The following is a 20899-nucleotide window of genomic DNA, read 5'->3' as shown; positions in this document are numbered from 1 at the left end:
TGTCTTCACATCTTAGACCTGTCCCACTGGGCACAGAAGTCAATTCAACGTCTAGTTTGGATTTACAATTGGTTGAGTTGTCAACTAACATGAATTCAATGTGAAATCAACAAAAAAGGTCACCATGTCATTGGATTTAGGTAAAAAGTTGGGTGATAAAAAGAATGCACTTACGTTGATTACTTTTTACAAATCCTATCCGTTTTCAGTCATCACCTAGATTTTTTTCGGGTTGAAATAATGTGGAAACAGTGTTGATTCAACCAGTTTTTACCCAGTGGGGTGGTTCTCAGATATACAAAACAAGCTTCTGTCTTCGCTCTGAGGTTGGCCATGATCGTCTGCAGTCCAGCCTCCTCACTGATCCCACTTTCTATGCCGTGCTCCACTGTCAGTGAGTATCGTGGCTGCCCCTCCTGAAGCCTCCTCTGCCCCTTCACAGACCTACCTAGTGGCTCGGCCCTCACCTGCAGTGACACTCCTTGCCAGGGCCCCCTCAATACCTCCTCCATGTCTTCCACCATGGCCCTGGTATACCCCACCCCCAGGGCTTCAAGGGGCCATCTAGGGGCCAGAGGGATATAGAAGACCTGGTTGACTGTGTGGAGGAACTCCGCTCCCGGTGATGTAGCCCTGGGTCTGGGAGGCACCATGGGACAGGGCCATGCTGACCGAGACGGGGCCGTACAGGAGGTCCCAGTGGTAGGTTGAGCTGAGGAAGTGGAGAGGGGGCTCCAGCTAGTTCTGGGACTGGATCTTCAGGTACCCCAGGGCTTCGGGGACGCCAGAACCAGGTCCAGGCAGTCCTGGAGAGGGAGCTGTCCACCACTGGGACTCCAGGCTGGGTAGAACTAGATCCCACTGGAATGATGAGCATCCCACTGGCACTGTAAGAGATTATGAAGCAATCAGGAGATTTGACCTCTTGTATTCAATTGTCAGTTTTAGAAAGTATGACTGTCACTGGACTCAAACTGTGATGAGCCCCCTCCCTCCTATCTGTATATAACCCATCGTTGCAATTGTCAATGGGTGGCATTTAGGTTCCACCCCATCATAATCCCTCCAGGTCTACCTGACAGCAGAGATAGCAGTGAGGCTCTCGGCATGTGACTGTTCCACTGGATTGTCACGATCGTCGTAACTTTAAAGAAGAGTGGACCAAGGCGCAGCATGAGAGAAATACATCTTTTATTTAGAGAAGACGAAACACGAAAAACGAATACTTTTACAAAACAAAACAACCGTGAAGCTACAAATGTAAGTGCATACACAAGCTACAAAAGTTAAACATAGACAATTACCCACACCAGTCGAATGCCTATGGCTGCCTAAAATATGGCTCCCAATCAGAGAATGAATGACAGCTGTCTCTGAGAACCATTCAGGCAACCATAGACACACCTAGACACCTACACTCAACACAACCCCATACACTCTACCAAAACCCCCTAGAAACTACAACCACCCAAGACGAGACAAATACACACAAACATCCCCCCTGTCACACCCTGACCTAACCAAAATACAGAAAACAAAGAGAACTAAGGCCAGGGTGTGACATGGATACGGAGGAAATCTAAATATTTTGGCTGAAAATAGTCAAATCAGGTCTCCAGGGTAGAACCTCCTCGGCCGGTCTCTGCTCTGCAATCACACCAACACGTACAACTTAGTCCTAACATCAGGATGGACTGGTTGGAAATACCATTTGGTTTTACTAGTTGTTGAAAATACCTTATTTTGAAGTACTTACATTTTCAAGACAGGAATGGGGAATGGTAATAATAACAAATATGATAATGATTTGTATGACCGTACATAAATTAGTTACTGTAGATTACCACATACAAAGGATTTGGGAGTTCCATAGCTTTTTCTTACTGGCAGCTTCTTTGAACTGGGACAGGTTCATAGATGTCGTAGTAGACCCGTTCAAGGTTGGTGTTGTCCCTGACGAACAGCAGGTCGTTCCCACTATTGTTTTGTGAGCGAAACGTTTTATGCTCCTAGTTCAGAACAGTCTAACCAAAAGTGGAGATCCTTTGTTGCTGTCCAATGTGATAACTAGTGAGTGTGAACGAGTCAAACCTGAGATATTTTCCTGACCTCCACCAGTGTGATTGAAAGATTTGAAAGTCCTAACTAGATCAATTACTGTATATAGGAGCAGTTCCAGTTACCTTGGCGATTGATTGAGCAGCCAGCTGTTGTGAGGCAATCTATTTCTGGCCATTACAGCGTGGACGGGAAAGGTGACTTTCTGTGGGACATGTTCAATGATGGCGTACATCTGGCTAATAGGATTGCTCTTTCCTGGCTACTCGCTCACATCCGTTAATGATAGGTCAGAAGACTGGGACGTTGGACCCAGGGAAGATGTCAGTATTCAGCCACACTGGTCGGTTCATCCCTTTAGTCTGGTTTGTCATACTCAGGATGTCCAGGGAGGGAGTCACCGCCTGAATGCTTTTGAAGTCCAGCTTTATGCCTGAAGGAGTCCGAATACAATAGTATCATACACCTGTTGTATGCGTTAGGTTAGGTAGGTTAGTTCTTAGGATTTAGACACTACACTACCACTTCCACACTCCATCCCCAGGTGGCAGCATCACCCTGTCAGGTGCTGTGCTTTGCCAGGGAGTCTTCTTACAGCTACATGTACTTTAAAGCTACAATATGTAATGACCAAATTCACATAGAAATGTAGGTTATAGATCTTTCATTCTCATTGAAAGCAAGTCTAAGAAGCAGTAGATCTATTCTATGTGCGCTATTGCTCTGCTTCCCGTTCTTAAGTTTCGTTTTTGCATCCTTTACTTTCGGTTTTGTACACCAGCTTTAAAAAGCGGAAAATATATTTCACAGCGGTTGAGATGGTACAATGATTCTCTACACAATGACTGCCTAGAACCCCTAGCCTTAGCGAGTGTATCAATATCATTAGTCTAGCTAGCTGATTTCGTAACACATAACATTTGATTAGATGTGCTATATTATGTTGTGCAGCTGATCCTTTTAGGTAATTGATCGACATTATTGGTTGGTACTAAAGGACCAGAAGAAGCTAAGGCCCTAACTGATATTTAAAGTTGAATTGATATCTAAAGTTGTATTGATAGATTTGATACCTTTCTTTGACTGGAGCACTGCATCCAGCCACTGGCCCAGAGTGTTGATGGGGCTGGTGGTCACGTTGACCGCCTCCAGAACCATGATAGAACCTAGAGAGGTGGACAGAACAGGGTTGTATTCATTAGGCGACAATGGACTGAAACATGGACTACCTGAATGTGTCCAATAGGAAACACATTCAGGTAGTCCCTCCCTTTGGTAAACGTTTTGCTAAGGTGTGTCCTAATGAAGACTACCCAGGCTTTTACTACTGCAAATCCCCTCGATATACTGTCAAATGTATACTTGATGTTGTCACTTTCTGTACTATACTGCTAAAGTTACGGAGAATTCAGAGAACAATTAATATTTTATCAAAATACATTACTTTGGAGTGCTTTGTTCATCTCTGACTTGTTGGTACGGTGATACCAGGTGGCATGCAGTGTGTCTCTCTCCCTGATGTCTCCAGTTTGGACAAGGAAGTCTAGCATGTGTCCATCGGTAGCAAACGGTAGGATCGTCTCAGAGGTCCCTAGCAGTATCCACAGGCACAGTAATCTTCTAGTCACAGCTGGTTATCTATCATTACCATGTAAACTGTAGTTATAAAGTTATATACAGTAGGCTACAGTAAATACAAAGGTCATTTTAACATTGTATGACATTAAGATCAATACTGTAGATGATATGATTACTGTATGCTGGTGAATTTGTCTTTTTTGTTCTGTCTTGAAAAAGGGAAACAAAAGAAGAAGTTTGAGTTACCTGCATTTTGAGTCACAACGGCAGAGGTGGTGGTCAGAAGCACTACAAGGAGACCTACACTGACACAGCACGATCTACTATTCTTTAGTGAAGTATTGGCTATACTGTATCTCCTCTGGTTCTCATCCTCTTCATCTTCTTTTCTTCTTCAAATGGTTTCTTCCTCCATGCATCGTTCACTTCGTCATAAATTCTTTCTCTGTTCTATGAGATCTCAAAGCAAGTGCAGTAAGATTGGGTTCAGACAAGAACTGTTGGACTGTTGTGGAGTGAGAGAAAGTTGAGTGTTTTACTGTGTGTGTGTTTACTCTTCTGTGCAGGCCAAACAGTGTTATCTGTGGACCAGAAATCACATTGATTTCACAGAGCAGATAGTGCTTTGTATTCTACCTATCACCACTCATCTCACTCTAATGACTCGACCCTTCAGGGAGATCTATTGGTTTTTCACAGGTCAAGGATAAACTTAGGAGAAAGTGATGATTTAGAACAAATTAATTTATCCAATAGTTGATGGGTTAATTATTTATACCATTTTATCTAAATATATAGCAATAATAACTGCACGTGTGATGGGTTTATTTTTCTGCACCTTGTATTTTAATGTCACATTATCAGCTAATCTGGACATTGTTTTTCTTCAGACAACAGAAAATGCAAAAAAAAAATATTTTGCAACGGAAAAAACAAAAATGTGTGTTTCTTAGTGGACTGTTTCAGTATGTTTTCTTCCATTTAGTGCCTGATGAACATGACCCAGTGATTCACCACTGAACCCTGTGAAGGACAGACAGTCCCAATACCGCAGAACAATTTGATGATTGCAATTTATTCTCATGACTATGGATATTGACCATGGTAAACATACAAACTTTGGGCCCTTCTTAAAGCCTAACATGGTATTTGGAAACCTCAGAGCCCTATGAGGGGATCACATGATGACTAAATGTGAATAAAAAAGTTAGTGGGCCAAGTAAACAATGGAATAAGTGACTCTTGTCATTCGTTTTAGGCTCAGATGCAAGCTGGTAACAATGGTAGACTGCCTTATTCATTATATAGTGGATTATGTAGTGGCACAGCGGTCTAAGGCCCTGCATCTCAGGGCTAGAGGTGTCACTACAGACCCTGGTTCGATCCCGGGCTGTATCCCAACCAACCGTGATCGGGAGTCCCATAGGGCGGCGCACAATTGGCCCAGCGTTGTCCAGGTTAGGGCAGGGTTTGGCTGGGGTAGGCGTTATTGTAAAATAAGAATTTGTTCTTCACTGATTTGCCTAGACTACTAGGGAGTCCCAGACTAATTAATCTAAAGTTAAGCAACATCTCAGAAATACTTTTTTAAAAATCTGTATTAATTTGAGTAGAATTAGCCTAGTCCAATTTAAAATAAACTCTGTCTGGGAAACGACCCCTCTTAGTTTACCTGGAAATAGAGCCCCTTGCTGTGCTACAAACCCCTACAATGAAGTATCACTGAAGAAAAGGACTAGGGCTAGAATGGACTGTAAACTAGGTTCAGGACTGTTCCTGTCACCATGACGCATCAGTCAGAACGCAAATGAGGAGATGGAGCAGGAATCCAGGTTTAGGGGTATATATTACAGTTGAACATAGGAACAAACATAGCATATGGGGGATGGTTTGGATGGAGGTTAGGAGTTGGGGCTTGTAAGGCCTGTAGGTAGGTAGGTAGGAAGGACGTGTTAGAAGTTGTGGCTTGTAAGACCTTGGAGATAGGCTTGGATGTGGATAACAAGGATGTGCTTTATGTAATGGTTTCTCCAACAACATAATAACTAGCGACTTTCTCATATCACGCACAAAAGGAAGGGAGGAAAAGCTGCTTTTATGGTGAAAGGTAGAGGAGAGGTGATTAAGGGTAATTGGAAGCAAATGGAGTCCTGTGGGGTGCCATGACCCTTCACAACAGTCACATTGTGTAAGCCTAAACCCAATGGAGAGGATTTAGAGTTCAGTAGGGCTTTCAAACTAAACTGTATACACTGCCATGTGTCTACCCTGTGCCAAATGTTACCCAAACCAACAACATGTGTAACTTAAAATAAGGATTCAGGAGACTTGAGGACAGGGCACATTTTATTTCCACGTCTATTCAAATTTTTATTTGTGTAAAACAGAATTGTATAAAAATACAAGTTATCTACCAATGCACACACTTAAACAAAAATTCAGCATTTAATCATTTATAACACCTTGAGTCAGGTGTTAAAAATAGGATGACGGGTTGAGTAAGTGCATTGGCTGACAAATAAATATGGTAAATATTTCATGTACAGTGTGTTTTTTAAAATAAATTGTTTTAATTTTATGATCAAGCAACTAGGCAGAATAATAAGCATAGGACAAATAAAATTCTCACATGATATTCAATATAACATGACGTACAGTATGTTGAGAAGTTCTATCACTGTAATAGAGGGCATCGTTCTAGGTTCACTTGAGCATTAAGATGAAGCGGTCATTTTGAGCTATCCCTTTTTTTGAACCCACAAGGAAACACAATAGGACAATTCAAATCCACTTATCTGATTTTCCTCTCCAGAGCAGTTGGTGCTCTGTTAGTGGGTTTCTCAGGCAGCACCAGTCTAATCCTTCTGGGTGAGCCTTCTGCTGAGGTTAGGTACTCCTGTGGAACGGGCGGCCGCAGATGCTGCGTTCATACTGTTGTTGTTGGAGAGATTCTCCCCATTTAGTGAGCCTGGACCTGAACCAGAACCCTGGGCAATTGGAGAGATATTCTGCCCAATTAGTGATCCAGCACCCTGGGCAAGCAGAGTGAGATCTTCGACGCTTTGGAGTGCTGGAAACTGGGCTGGTTGAGAGCCGATCATGGCCTCCTGGTTAAAGTTGCCTGAAACTGGCTGTGACAACAGCGGGATAAATGGATTTACAGGCAAGCTCCCTGCATTGCCTGTGTATAGTGGGAATGTGTGTGGGATGTTAGTCAGTAAAGGTGGAGGACTTAAACTGCCTTGTCTGCTCAAGCTTTGAGGCTGTAATTTGCCACCGTAAGCAGGGTTCGGAGCCACAGTGTTTTGTAATAGTATAGAGTTTCCTCCCTGAACAGGAAGGTTACTGTAACTGGAAGTAATTTCCATTCCTGTGAGGGGGTGTGCTGCTGCCAGTTGTGGGTTACTCAATGCCCTCTGAAGAGGCACTCCATCGCCTAGGTAACGGTGGTGTTGGGGTACCTCAGGGATTAGTGCTTGGCCCTGTCCATTTTTGTATTGCTTCACCTGCTGCTCATTGGCTGAACTACCACCAGCTCTGTTGGGGTCTGACTGGTAAGCACTCAAATTGCTTGGTATAGGTGCTTCACCAGATTCTTCAGTTACTCCTCCAGTTCTATTTTGTGAGATGTCGGCCTTCTTCTGCTCTTGAGCAGCTCTACTCTTCTTGGGATGGTCATTTGAGCCTTCCTGGTGTTCTTGTTTTGATTTTGAGGTTGTCTTTGTTTGCTTGGAGGATGCCTTGTTTTGCTGTGGCACTGGATCTTCTTTCTCTTCCTCTTCTTCGGACTCATTATCTTCATAATTATCATACATTTCTTTAGATTTGCTAACGGTAGATGTATTTTTGGATGTCTGATTGGCTTTGTTTTTGGCAGTCGAGTTTCCTTTACTGGATTTGTCTGTTTTTCCTTTAGACTCGGACTCATCCTGGTGGTGACTTTTGCCTTTGACATCTTTACCCCTCGTTTTCAGTTGTTTTCGGTTCTTGGAGTTGGTTGGTTCTCTGTCGCCCTGTTCTAGGTTCTTGTGGCTGTTTTTCCTTGGATGGACCTTGCTTTTCTTAAGTGGGTTAAGGTTGAGCTTTACTTTTAGTAAACCATTTGACTGGACTTTATGTTTATGCCTTTTAGAATTGTCTTCTCTTTCAAGAGCATTACTCCTCGCAGATCGTCCACTGCCTTCATAGCGCAGTGTCTGCTTGTCACCATATTCCGCCTTCCTAGAACTTTGAATCCTGTCATGTTTGCCTTCCCTATCACGGTTCATCTTTTGTACATCAACAACATGCACTCGAGATCTTTCCAAGTCAAAAGTCACACTCCTCTGCTCACTTGCATGCTTTGCATAGATGTCCACATTAGACTGGTTGTAGTTCATGTTCTTTCCCATATTTTGCCTTGTCAGTTGGTTGTGGTTGGGGAATCCCTCATATCCAGCAGATTCTCTTGCATGGAGTCCATATGAAACATCCCTGGCTTTATCCCCTGGCTGTCTGTACTCATAGGTTTTGTGACAGTTCACACAGCTGGCGGTTTGGGGTTGATAGTCAGTCACAGGTCTGCCACTCTCTGGTTGGAAATTCATATTTGACTGTTTGTTGTCAATGTAATTTCCAGGCCTTGCCATCTCATCTTTTAGACCGTTATGTGTGGACATGCTTATTTGAGCAGGTGAAAAGTAGCTGTTGCTGCCACCCAATGGCTGGTTGTTGCCATTAGGACCATGTTTTTTAAAACCCTGTTGGTGATAGAGTAACTCCTGATGACTGAGAGTATGGTTGCTCTGACCCTCTGGTGGCCTGTTGAATGACCTTTGACCTCTTAGATCTAAGTATGAACACCGGGAAAGACAGTGTTAGATAAATCTTTGATAATATGAAGTTTGTCTCTGCCAATGACTTATTGTACTGTCTGTAGTCTAGTTTTCTTTAATACTAATACTTTTCCCTTCATTCTCCCATTCTAACAGTTTATGCCATTTTAATGGATGTCACTCTCCTTGCTTAGCAACTGGGTTTGGGAGTAAATGATTACATGTAATCTGATTACAAAGAAACTGCAATCAGTTACGTTACCAGCTAAAATATTGTAATCAGATACTTAAAAAAAAAACTAGATGATTACTTCTTGGATTATTTTTCAATTCAGAAATGATGTTTGCAGAGAAAAACAACCCATGACATTACGACATTCAATTCAGCATTGAAAAAAGTTTACGTTTATCCACCTGAGCGAGTCTGACGACAAATCAGAGACCACTATGAAGACACACTACAGTAAATGCGTTTGATGCCTTTTTGTCTTCTTCAATTGCCTCTTAAGGGGAAAGTAATCCAAAAGTAACTGAAAGTAATCAGATTACGTTACTGAGTTTGTGTAATCCAAAAGTTACATTACTGATTACAATGCACCATCGAGAGCATCCTGACTGGTTGCATCACTGCCTGGTATGAGGGTAGTGTGAACAGCCCATCACTGGGGCCAAGCTTCTTGCCATCCAGGACCTCTATACCAGGCGGTGTCAGAGGTAGGCCCTAAAGATTGTCAAAGACTCCAGCCACCCTAGTCATAAACTGTTCTCTCTGCTACCGCACGGCAAGCGGTACCGGAGCGCCAAGTCTAGGTCCAAGAGGCTTTTAAACAGCTTCTACCCCCAAGCAATGAGACTCCTGAACATCTAGTCAAATGGCTACCTAAACGATTTGCATTGCCCCCCCCTCCCCCTCTTTACACCACTGCTACTCTCTGTTGTCATCTATGCATAGTCACTTTAATAACTCTACCTACATGTACATATTACCTCAACTAACCGGTGCCCCCACACATTGACTCTGTATCGGTACCCCCCTGTATATAGTCTTGCTATTGTTATTTTACTAATGCTCTTTAATTACTTGTTACTTTTATCTCTTATTCTTATCTGTATTTTTTTGAAACTGCATTGTTGGTTAGGGGCTCGTAAGTAAGCATTTGACTAATAAAATTGGATTTGATTTGAATTTTGGAGAGGTAACTGGTAACTAACGGATTACATTTAGAAAGTAACCTACCCAACTCTGCTTAGAGAGTACCACTTCCTCCTGATTCGGCTCATACCGACGCTTGAACCCAGGACCTCTGCTTTGCTAGCACATGTGACCGCCCTCCCGAAGCACTTTACCAGTCAGCGCCACCGAAAAGTTTACAATTTGGTGGCACAGGTGGTGACACTTCATGCTGAGGAGTACGTTTCACACATCCCCATGTGCTGGCTACGCAGTCAGGGAAAATATTCACCAAAACATGCTTACCTTCCATCTTCGAGATCAGTGCTTGCGTTGGCACGTGTCGTCTGCTCTCATCTATCATGGCCAGACTCCCCATCTTATTGGGCTGGGCTCCTCCCTGCCTGAGCATGTCCAGGGTGTTTATGTGTTCGTCTCCTCCCCCCTGTTCCACTGCAGACCCAGTGACTGCAGGGCCACAGTTGGGGCATGTAAAATGGCAGCCGTCTTTACCCATCCTCAGATCATTCATGGCTCTCTCCCTTTCCCAGGGCTGAAGGTGGCTGCCTTGCTGGTTGCTATTGGGGAGCATCAGCTTGGTTTCCAGTCCCATTTGAGCCAGGTGAAGGGCTTGGTTCTCCCTGCTCAGATCCCACTGGGGGACTGTTTGGGTGGGTGCTGTCCTCCTATTCTCCTCCTCCTTAGCTCCAGTCCGGTCTCTCTTGTTCATCTCCAGTTTGTGGTAAATTATGTACACCACAACTAGAGTGAGTCCAACACCACCTTTAAATTATTAGCATAGTTATGAGTTACAGCCGACTGACTAAGGATTTATGTAAGGGGATAAAAGAGAAAACACACTGTATTTTACAGTGTTGAATTATACAGAAGCCAATCAATTTCACATACTGTATTTACCACTATTTAAGAACAGAAAAGTTACATGTGGCCATTGATGAGATAGTTCCTGAGGTACTGACCAGCGAAGCAGAAGGCAGCGGCCAGAGCCAGGTCTCTGGTGTAGCGCTGAGGAGAGACAGAGTTCTTGGCCTCCACCTGCACTGTGATGTTCTGATTGGGTGGAACACAGTTGGCCTCCGTCAGCTCCAGCACCGTCTTCACTGCCGGGTTATCAGCACTCACACATACCATCCTACGCCCGTTGAACAGCACCTGAACAAGAATAACAAACATTATTTAGCGCCTTTTCATACAATGTGCAGTCCAAATAAAATCATTATATGAAAAGACAACAATAAGAGGTTAAAACAAACAACCTTGTCCGGAGCCTCCATATAGCTGGTGAGGAAAGACGCCAGCTCCCTCAGCTCACACGTACAGTTCCACCTGTTCAGTTCCAGGTTGAGACTAGTTAGCCAAGACAGGTAGGAAAATGCTTCAGGCAGGGCATTCCGGAGCTGATTCCTGGACAGATCCAGACTACGGAGCCCCGGCAGGCCCCGGAAGCTATCCCTCCCCAGATATGTTATCAGATTATCGGACAGATCCAGGGTCTCCAGCCCCCGGAGGTCGGCCGAGGCAAAGGTGGTGGCGTCCAGCCTGGTGAGGAGGTTCCCCCCCAGCTGCAGTGTCCGCAGGGCCCTAGCGGCATGGAACCAGGAGCCTTTGACTTCCCTCAGGACATTGTTCCCGAGCTGGAGGATCTCCAACCTGGGCAGCCAGGAGAAGGTGGCCCTGTCCAGGGTCTGGCTGGAGAGGTGGTTGTGGTCCAGGAGGAGGGTGTGGAGGATGGTGAGGTTTTGGAATGCGTCGTGGGTGAGGGTGGTGATAGCGTTGTGGCTCAGGGACAGCACGGTCATGTTGGACATGTCAGAAAGGAAGTGGCGATCCACAGAGACGATGGCGCCATCGGTCAGCATCAGGGCCTTGGTGGTCTCAGGGGCCTCTAGACGGGGAAACAAACATACACCCGTCAGTCAATCATTACTGCTTTAATAGGGCCGGCTACACAGATAGCGACACAAATAGTCAGGATCTTTATGATAGCCCTAGGCTAGCGTGGAGCCAGACATTCCAACAAATCATTTTCAAATTAATGCCATATTTCCATCAGTAGACGACAATATTTGTTCATCTCAATTCGGTCAATGCTCGTTCTTACCTATGACGTTGGAGAGCTTGTGGCAGATGACAGCGTCGTCAGAGCACACCACACAGGAGGCTGGACATGAAGAGAGGCTCTGGGTGCGTGTGATTGACAGTATCAGCATCAGGAGAACACCTGGGTTTCATCAAGGACGCACGCACACACAAACAGCTGGTTAGCTTGGGAGGGGGAATGGTATACCTAAATGCGGTGTTACTGTGTTTCTTGTCAATATATTTAGTATCTTAGCTGTTCATACATTCCATAGGCTTACATTGTAATGTAAAGCATTAATCCAATAGCTGTACAGCACATGTGTACAAAGAGAATATACCTTCTATTTATTCAATATTGACATATGGGTGTTGTAAGAGTATGGTAGACTTACTGCTCATGGTTTGGTTATTGGCCAGGCTGCATGGTTTTTTGTTTGCTTATCCATGTAAGTGGTCTCAGGGAATCATCGTCTTAAAGCTTGATGCATCATCTTGTCTTAACTCCTTCACGGGCCTAGTCTTACTGCTCCTATGGACAAAAAAACCCCAGATACAATATCTAATTAATATATTGTTAAAAACACATTCAGCTCAGTAACAAATATTTTGCTCATTTGGCAGGGGAGACCAATCAAACTGGAGGAAAAGCGACGTTAACAATCTGGGAGTAATGCAACATGCATGGAGTCTATTCAGTTCACCCATGTTACATGTGTGTTTATCAGTCATAGCTAGACTAGCAACAGCTGCCATGTACACAGTGACCAGATAGGGAGAATCCAGCAGTGGAAAAAGCACTCAATTGTTGATAGAAAATCACTCAAGTAAAAGTCACCCAGTAAAATACTACTTCAGTAAAAGTATTTGGTTTTAAATATACTCAAGTTTCAAAAGTAAATGTAATTGCTAAAATATACTTAACATAGTCCCAGAATGTTGACGTTTTAAGTGAGTGTGTTTAGTGAGTCCGCCAGATCAGAGGCGGTAGGGATGACCAAGGATGTTCTATTGATAAGTGTGTGAATTGGGCCATTTTTCTGTCCTGCTAAGCTTCCAAAGTAAATAAATAAAACGTTTTCTTTTTTCTTTAGGAATGTAGTAAATGTAAAAGTTGTCAAATGTAAATAGTAAAGTACAGATACCCTCCCAAAACTACTTAAGTGGTACTTTAAAGTATTTTTTACTTAAGTACTTTCCACCACTCGGGGAATCTTAGATGGGTCTGACACCTAAGATGTCAGGTTTCTGCGGAGGCTGTTCATGTAAACTGTCTCCTTAACTCACCACCAGGACAGAGAAACAGGTCTGTGGGACAAGCATGTAAACACCCCTCCCACTGGGCCATGTTTCATCTGGGCCCTGTTTTTTACTTCCCAGGATCAGATCGATCTTGCTGTTTTTGAGCCGTTTTTTTCAGAAAATAATCAGATAGGATCATTCTGATCAAGATCACAGAATCCGGACTTTCAGTGCTTTGAACAGTCATTACGCCGATTCTGTTGCAAAACGTTTCTTTAACGGGATCAAACGGGGAGGGACTTATCTGAATCTGTCCAATAGAAACTAATTTTCATAGCAAAACCGAATGTTTTGCAACTGTTTGGAGTAGTGATTAGACCCAAGGCTTACACCTTTCCATCTGTTGAACAGGTTGTGGTACTACTTCTACACCGTCAGGGAAAAAGATGAGTCAACTACATGAATTAAAGTATGATAAAAAAATATTAGATCTTTCATATCACTTATAAGATGCATTTATTTGGCACTTATCAATATAACAACTGACCACCTACCTACAGTGCATTCAGAAAGTATTCAGACCCCTTTCACTTTTTCCACATTTTGTTACGTTACAGCCTTATTATAAAATGGATAGAATAAAATTAAATCTACATACAATACCCCATAACGACAAAGTGAAGAAAAAAAAAATCTATGTTTGCAAATTTATTACAAATAAAAAACAGAAATACCTTATTTACATAGGTATTCAGACCCTTTGCTATGAGACTCGAAATTGAGCTCAGGTGCATCCTGTTTCCATTGATCATAATTGAGATGTTTCTACAACTTGATTGGAGTCCACCTGTGGTAAATTCAATTGATTGGACATGATTCGAAAAGGCACACACCTGTCTATATAAGGTCCCACAATTGACAGTGCATGTCAGAGCAAAAAACAAGCTACGAGGTCGAAAGAACTGTCCGTAGAGCTCAGAGACAGGATTGTGTCGAGGCACAGATCTGGGGAAGGGTACCAAAATATATCTGCAGCATTGAAGGTCCCCAAGAACAGTGGTCTCCATCAGTCCTGAATGGAAGAAGTTTGGAACAGCCAAGACTCTTCCTACAACTGGTCGCCCGGCCAAACTGAGCAATCCGGGGAGAAGGGCCATGGTCAGGGAGGTAACCCAAAACCCAATGGTCACTCTGACAGAGCTCCTCTGTAGAGATGGGAGAACCTTCCACAAGGACAACCATCTCTGCAGCACTCCACCAATCAGGCCTTTATGGTAGAGTGGCCAGATGGAAGCCACTCCTCAGTAAAAGGCACATGACAGCCCACTTTGAATTTGACAAAAGGCACCTAAAGAATCTCAGACCATGAGAAACAAGATTCTCTGATCTGATGAAACCAAGATTGAACTCCTTGGCCTGAATGCCAAGCGTCACGTCTGGAGGAAACCTTGCACCATCCCTACGGTGAACCATGGTGGTGGCAGCATCATGCAGTGGGGATGTTTTTCAGTGGCAGGGAATGGGAGACTAGTTAGGATCGATGGGAAAGATATAGGGAGCAAAGTACAGAGAGATCCTAGGTGAAAACTGCTCCAGAGCGCTCAGGACCTCAGACTGGGGCAAAGGTTCATCTTCCAACAGGACAATGACCCTTAGCACACAGCCAAGACAACGCAGGAGTGGTTTCAGGACAAGTCTCTGAATGTCCTTGAGTGGCCCAGCCAGAGCCCGGATTAGAACCTGATTGAACATCTCTGGAAAGACCTGAAAATAGCTGTGCAGCGACGCTCCCCATCCAACCTGATAGAGCATGAGACGATCTCCAGAGAAGAATGGGAGAAACTCTCCAAATACAGGTGTGCCAAGCTTGTAGCGTCATACCCAAGAAGAACGTACAGAGTAAAGGGTCTGAATACTTGTGTAAATGTGGTATTGTATTATTTGTAATACATTTGTATAACATTTCTAAAAAACTTTTTTTCTTTGTCATTATGGGGTATTTATTGTGTGTAGATCGATGAGGGGGAAAAAACAATTGAATCCATTTTAGAATACGGCTGTAAGGTAACAAAATGTTAATTCTGATTTAAAAGTCAGATTGAATTACAGAATTCCTATCCTGAGGATTAAAACCTAATTGTTCAGTTTTTTGGCAATCGGATAACATTTACGATTGTTACAAACTATACGATTGCCAAAATCTGATCAGATCAAACTGGGCTCAACTGTTGTTTAGTGTTCAGATTGAGGGGCACTACAATACTACTTCAAAACAGGACCTGACGATTGTACCCACATTGTTTTTCTTCAAAATAGTACCAGATAGGGGTTATTTGGCTTGTAACCAAAGTGAAACCTTTTTGGTGCTATATAGAACCCTTTTTTGAAAGTTCAATAAAGAACCATGCTCATAAGGTTCTCAATGGAACCTGCATGGTGCTATAAAGAACCCTTTCCTAAGGTTCCATAAAGAACCATTAAAAAAGGATGCATATAGGTGTTGTTATTGTGTTAATTGACAAGTTAAATCAAGTGCGCAACCTCTGCAACAGGTGGGGGTCCCCTGAGGAGGGAATTCAGAACCACTGACTGATTTTGTCAACCTTTCTTAATTGGCACAAGGCCATACGTGAGTCTTTCACAAGACATCGTCACTGCCCATAGTCATATACAGTTGAAGTCGGAAGTTTACATACACCTAAGCCAAATACATTTATACGTTTTTCACAATTCCTGACATTTAATCCAAGTATAAATTCCTTGTCTTAGGTCAGTTAGGATCACCAGTTTATTTTAAGAATGTGAAATGTCAGAATAATAGTAGAGAGAATGATTTATTTCAGCTTTTATTTCTATCATCACATTCCCAGTGGGTCAGAAGTTTACATACACTCAATTAGCTTTTGGTAGCATTGCCTTTAAATTGTTTAACATGGGTCAAACATTTCCGGTAGCCTTCCACAAGCTTCCCACAATAAGTTGGGTGAATTTTGGCCCATTCCTCCTGACAGAGCTGGTGTAACTGAGTCAGGTTTGTAGGCCTCCTTGCTCGCATATGCTTTTTCAGTTCTGCCCACACATTTTCTATAGGATTGAGGTCAGGGCTTTGTGATGGCCACTCCAATACCTTGACTTCCCTTAAGCCATTTTGCCGCAACTTTGGAAGTATGCTTGGGGTCATTGTCCATTTGGAAGACCCATTTGCGACCAAGCTTTAACTTCCTGACTGATGTCTTGAGATGTTGCTTCAATATACCCATATAATTTTCCTGCCTCATGATGCCATCTATTTTTTTGAAGTGCACCAGTCCCTCCTGCATCAAAGCACACCCCCAACATGATGCTGCCACCCCCGTGCTTCACGGTTGGGATGGTGTTCTTCGGCTTGCAAGCCTCCCCCTTTTTCCTCCAAACATAACGATGGTCATTATGGCCAAACAGTTCTATTTTTGTTTCATCAAACCAGAGGACATTTCTCCAAAAAGTACGATCTTTGTTCCCGTGTGCAGTTGCAAACCGTAGTCAGGCTTTTTTATGGCGGTTTTGGAGCGTTGGCTTCTCCCTCGCTGATCGGTTTTTCAGGTTATGTCGATATAGGACTCGTTTTACTGTGGATATAGATACTTTTGTACCGATTTCCTCCAGCATCTTCACAAGGCCCTTTGCTGTTGTTCTGGGGTTGATTTGCACTTTTCGCACCAAAGTACGTTCATCTCTAGGAGACAGAACGCATCTCCTTCCTGAGCAGTATGACGGCTGCGTGGTCCCATGGTGTTTATACTTGCGTACTATTGTTTGGACAGATGAACGTGGTACCTTCAGGCGTTTGGAAATTGCTCCCAAGGATGAACCAGACTTGTGGAGGTCTACAATTTTCTTTTCTGAGGTCTTGTTGATTTATTTAGATTTTCCCATGATGTCAAGCAAAGAGGCACTGAGTTTGAAGGTAGGCCTTGAAATACATCCACAGGTACACCTCCAATTGACTCAAATTATGTCAATTAGCCTATCAGAAGCTTCTAAAGCCATGACATAATTTTCTGGAATTTTCCAAGCTGTTTAAAGGCACAGTCAACTTAGTGTATGTAAACTTCTGACTTGGTGTATGTAAACTTCTGACCCACTGGAATTGTGATACTGTGAAATATAAGTGAAATAATCTGTCTGTAAACAATTGTTGGAAAAATTACTTGTGTCATGCACAAAGTAGATATCCTAACCAACTTGCCAAAACTATAGTTTGTTAACAAGAAATTTGTAGAGTGGTTGAAGCACTGTGGCTTCAACATAGAGCCCTCTGTCCTATAAGTCATCTAGTGTATATATAAATCATTGAACACAACACAGTAGTTAAACTCAAATCAAATGTTATTTGTCACATGCGCCGAATACAACAGTGAAATGCTTACTTAACCAACAATGCAGTTAAGAAAAAAATTAAATAAAAGTAACAAATAATTAGAGCAGCAGTAAAATAACAATAGCCAGGCTATATACAGGGGGTACAGGTACAGAGTCAATGTGTGGGGGCACCGGTTAGCCAAGGTAATTGAGGTAATATGTACATGTAGTTAAAGTGACTATGCATAGATAATGAACAGAGTAGCAGCAGTGTAAAAGAGGGGGGTGGGCAATGCAAATAGTCTGGGTAGCCATTTGATTAGCTGTTCAGGAGTCTTATGGCTTGTGGGTAGAAGCTGTGGACTGGAATGATACTCTCACTCACATTTGTGCAAAAAGAGCTGTGGGCAAACCAAGGCCGCAAATGTTCTAATGAGCCACCTCCCATACATTTTAATTATCACTAAAAGAGCAAAGAACCCTTTTGTTAACTGTAAAGAACCATTGAAGAGCTCAAGGGTTATCTGAGTCATTATAGTTCCACATAGAAACAACACCCATCCCAAAGAACCCTTGAGGAACCTTCACTGTTCAGTGTGTATAAATGTAAAAGAAGCGTCAGCATCATATAAGTACCATATAAGTGACAGCAACAAAGAAACATTATCTAGATCATAAACAAGTCTTACCTGCAGGCCTACATGGACCAGAGAATCAAACAGTACAAAAATACAGCCGGACTGCTCACAGATCAGCTGCTAGTCCATTACAGGTGAATACATGTAATAAACATAATTTCTCATTGTGCTTCATCATGTCGATGTTGACCAGCCCAGGTTACGGTAGTCAGTTCTACTGTGTCACAGTCAACCGTCTGTGTTCCTATTGTAGAGGCTGGGTAAGGTTACCTGTGCTCCTCTGGGCATGCTCAGTCCGCAGGGGCTGTCACCTGAGATGGCATGGATGGGACGGTGTCATACGCAGCCCTGACTTCTCTTGTACCTGATAGAGGTAAAATACTGTGCACTTCAACTCTATTCATCTGAAACAGGGGGCCTTCCCTTTGTTACAATTTAGAAAAACGGCATTCAGATTAAATATTTATTTCATAACATTTTTCTTATTGCCAGTGAGCAATTGAAAGGATTCGACCCAATGCATCTAAATTACAACAAATTCACATGATTAAAGACAGGCAGATAACCAAAAATGAGCACCATCGTCTTCATCTGTGGCAAGATGTCAAGCAACGTGAATTCCATATGCATGAAACGCTTCCTCCACGACCTCATGTACAGTAATCAGAATTTCATCCTCTATGTCGATCAGTAACATTTAACAGTAAGTAGTTAGGCACTGGTAGGTATGGAAAACTATCTCAAAATAGAATACTGGTGAATTGAGTATAGCTAGATATAATTCCAATGCCTTGGCTGACAATAGGAAAATAAGAGCAGGTTTTACATGGCTAAAGGAGAAGGATTACTCATTCAATATATTCTGACAAAGTGGCCTGGGAAAAAGAGCGGGCCAGTAAATTCTATTTCTGTCATGGGCTAAGGAGTTCAAAAGGTGTTGCGATTCTATTCAAAAACAATCTAGATCTTGAGGTGCAATCCGTTAAATAATATCCTCAAGGAAGATGGATTCAAATAACTGTATTCTAATGGTAAGGGACTACAACAGTTTTAAGCATGTCAATAGACCGTAAAGGGAATCATACCACCATCTATATCCCTCTGGTGCTCAAAGAGTTTATGAATATTATGGACACATTGGAGTCTACAGTCACATGCAGTATCCCACTCGGGTCCATTTTGGGGCCTATTCTGTTCCTAATCTCATGCTCCCTCTTGGCCATATCCCCAGAGACTATAACATCAACTTCCACAGCTAGGCTGACGATACCCAAATATACACTGAGTATATAAAACATTAAGAACATGAATCCAGGCGAATCCATGTGAAAGCTATGAATGAGCAAAACAAAAGATTTAAGTGCCTTTGAGTGGGTGTTCCTAATGTTTGGTATACTCCATAAAAGTGAAAAAGAGTGTTGATGGAGTCGAATGCAAATGCGATCAGATCATCAACTTACAGTGCCTTCAGAAAGTATTCATACTCCTTGACTTATTCCACATTTTGTTGTGTTATAGCCTGAATTCAAAATGGATTCAATTTTCTTTCTCTTACCCATATACATACAATACTGCATAATGACGAAGTGAAAAGATGTTTATAGAAATTTCTGCAAATGCATTGAAAAGGAAATACAGAAATATCACATGTACATAAGTGTCACACCCCTGAGTCAATACTATGCAGAAGCACCTTTGGCAGTGATTACAGCTGTGACTCTTTCTGGGTAAGTCTCTAAGAGCTTTCCACAACTGGAATTTTATTTTCAAAATTCTTCATGCTGTGTGAAATTGGTTGTTGATCATTGCTAGACAACCATTTTCAGGTCTTGCCATAGATTTTCAAGTAGAGTTAAGTCAAAACTGTAACTTGGCCACTCGGGAACATTCACTGTCTTCTTGGTAAGCAACTCCAGTGTAGATTTGGCCTTGTGTTTTAGGTTATTGTCCTGCTGAAAGGTGAATTAATCTCCCAGTGTCTGGTGGAAAGCAGACTGAACCAGGTTTTCCTCTAGGATTTTGCCTGTGCTTAGCTCCATTCCGTTTCTTTATCCTGAAAAACTCCCCAGTCCTTAATGATTACAACCATACCCATAACATGATGCAGCCACCACTATGCTTGAAAATATGGAGAGTGGTACTCAGTAATGTGTTGTATTGGATTTTCCTCAAACATAACAGTTTTTATTCAGTACAAAAAGTTAATTGCTTTGCCACATTTTTTGCATTATTACTTTGATGCCTTGTTGCAAATGTAACGGATGTGAAATGGCTAGCTAGTTAGCGGGTACGCGCTAGTAGCATTTCAATCAGTTACGTCACTTGCTCTGAGACTTAAGTAGGGTTTCCCCTTGCTCTGCAAGGGCCGTGGCCTTTGTGGAGCGATGGGTAACGATGCTTCGTGGGCAACCGTTGTTGATGTGTGCAGAGGGTCCCTGGTTCGCGCCCGGGGTGAGGGGACGGTTTAAAGTTATACTGTTACACAAACAGGATGCATGTTTTGGAATATTTGTACTCTGTACAGGCTTCCTTCTCTTCACTCTGTCAATTAGGTTAGTATTGGGGAGTAACTACAATGTTGTTCATCCATCCTCAGTTTTTTCCTATCACAGCCATTAAACTCGGTAACTCTGTTAAAGTCACCATTGGCTTCATGGGTGGTGGACCATTCTTGACACACACTGGAAACTGTTGAGCGTGAAAAATCCATCAGCGTTGCAGTTCTTGACACAAACCGGTATTTCTGGCACCTACTACTATACCCTGTTCAAAGGCACTGAAATGTTTTGTCTTGCCCATTCACCCTCTGAATGGCACACACACAATCCATGTCTCAATTGTCTCAAGGCTTAAAAATCCTTCTATAACTTGCCTCCTCCCATTCATCAACACTGATTGAAGTGGATTTAACAAGTGTCATCAATAAGGGATCATAGCTTTCACCTGGATTCATCTGG

General features: G+C 42.7%; 1 pseudogene; it reads right to left on the bottom strand.

Moving 5' to 3' along the window:
- Positions 1 to 32: 32 nt before the first annotated feature.
- On the bottom strand, positions 33 to 7189 carry LOC129813511 (protein FAM151A-like; annotated as a pseudogene).
- Between the last annotated feature and the right edge of the window lie 13710 nt (positions 7190 to 20899).

Source organism: Salvelinus fontinalis, chromosome 17 (assembly GCF_029448725.1).
Source record: "Salvelinus fontinalis isolate EN_2023a chromosome 17, ASM2944872v1, whole genome shotgun sequence".
Taxonomy (NCBI): Eukaryota; Metazoa; Chordata; class Actinopteri; order Salmoniformes; family Salmonidae; genus Salvelinus; species Salvelinus fontinalis.
This window is presented reverse-complemented; position numbering and strand designations above follow the sequence as displayed.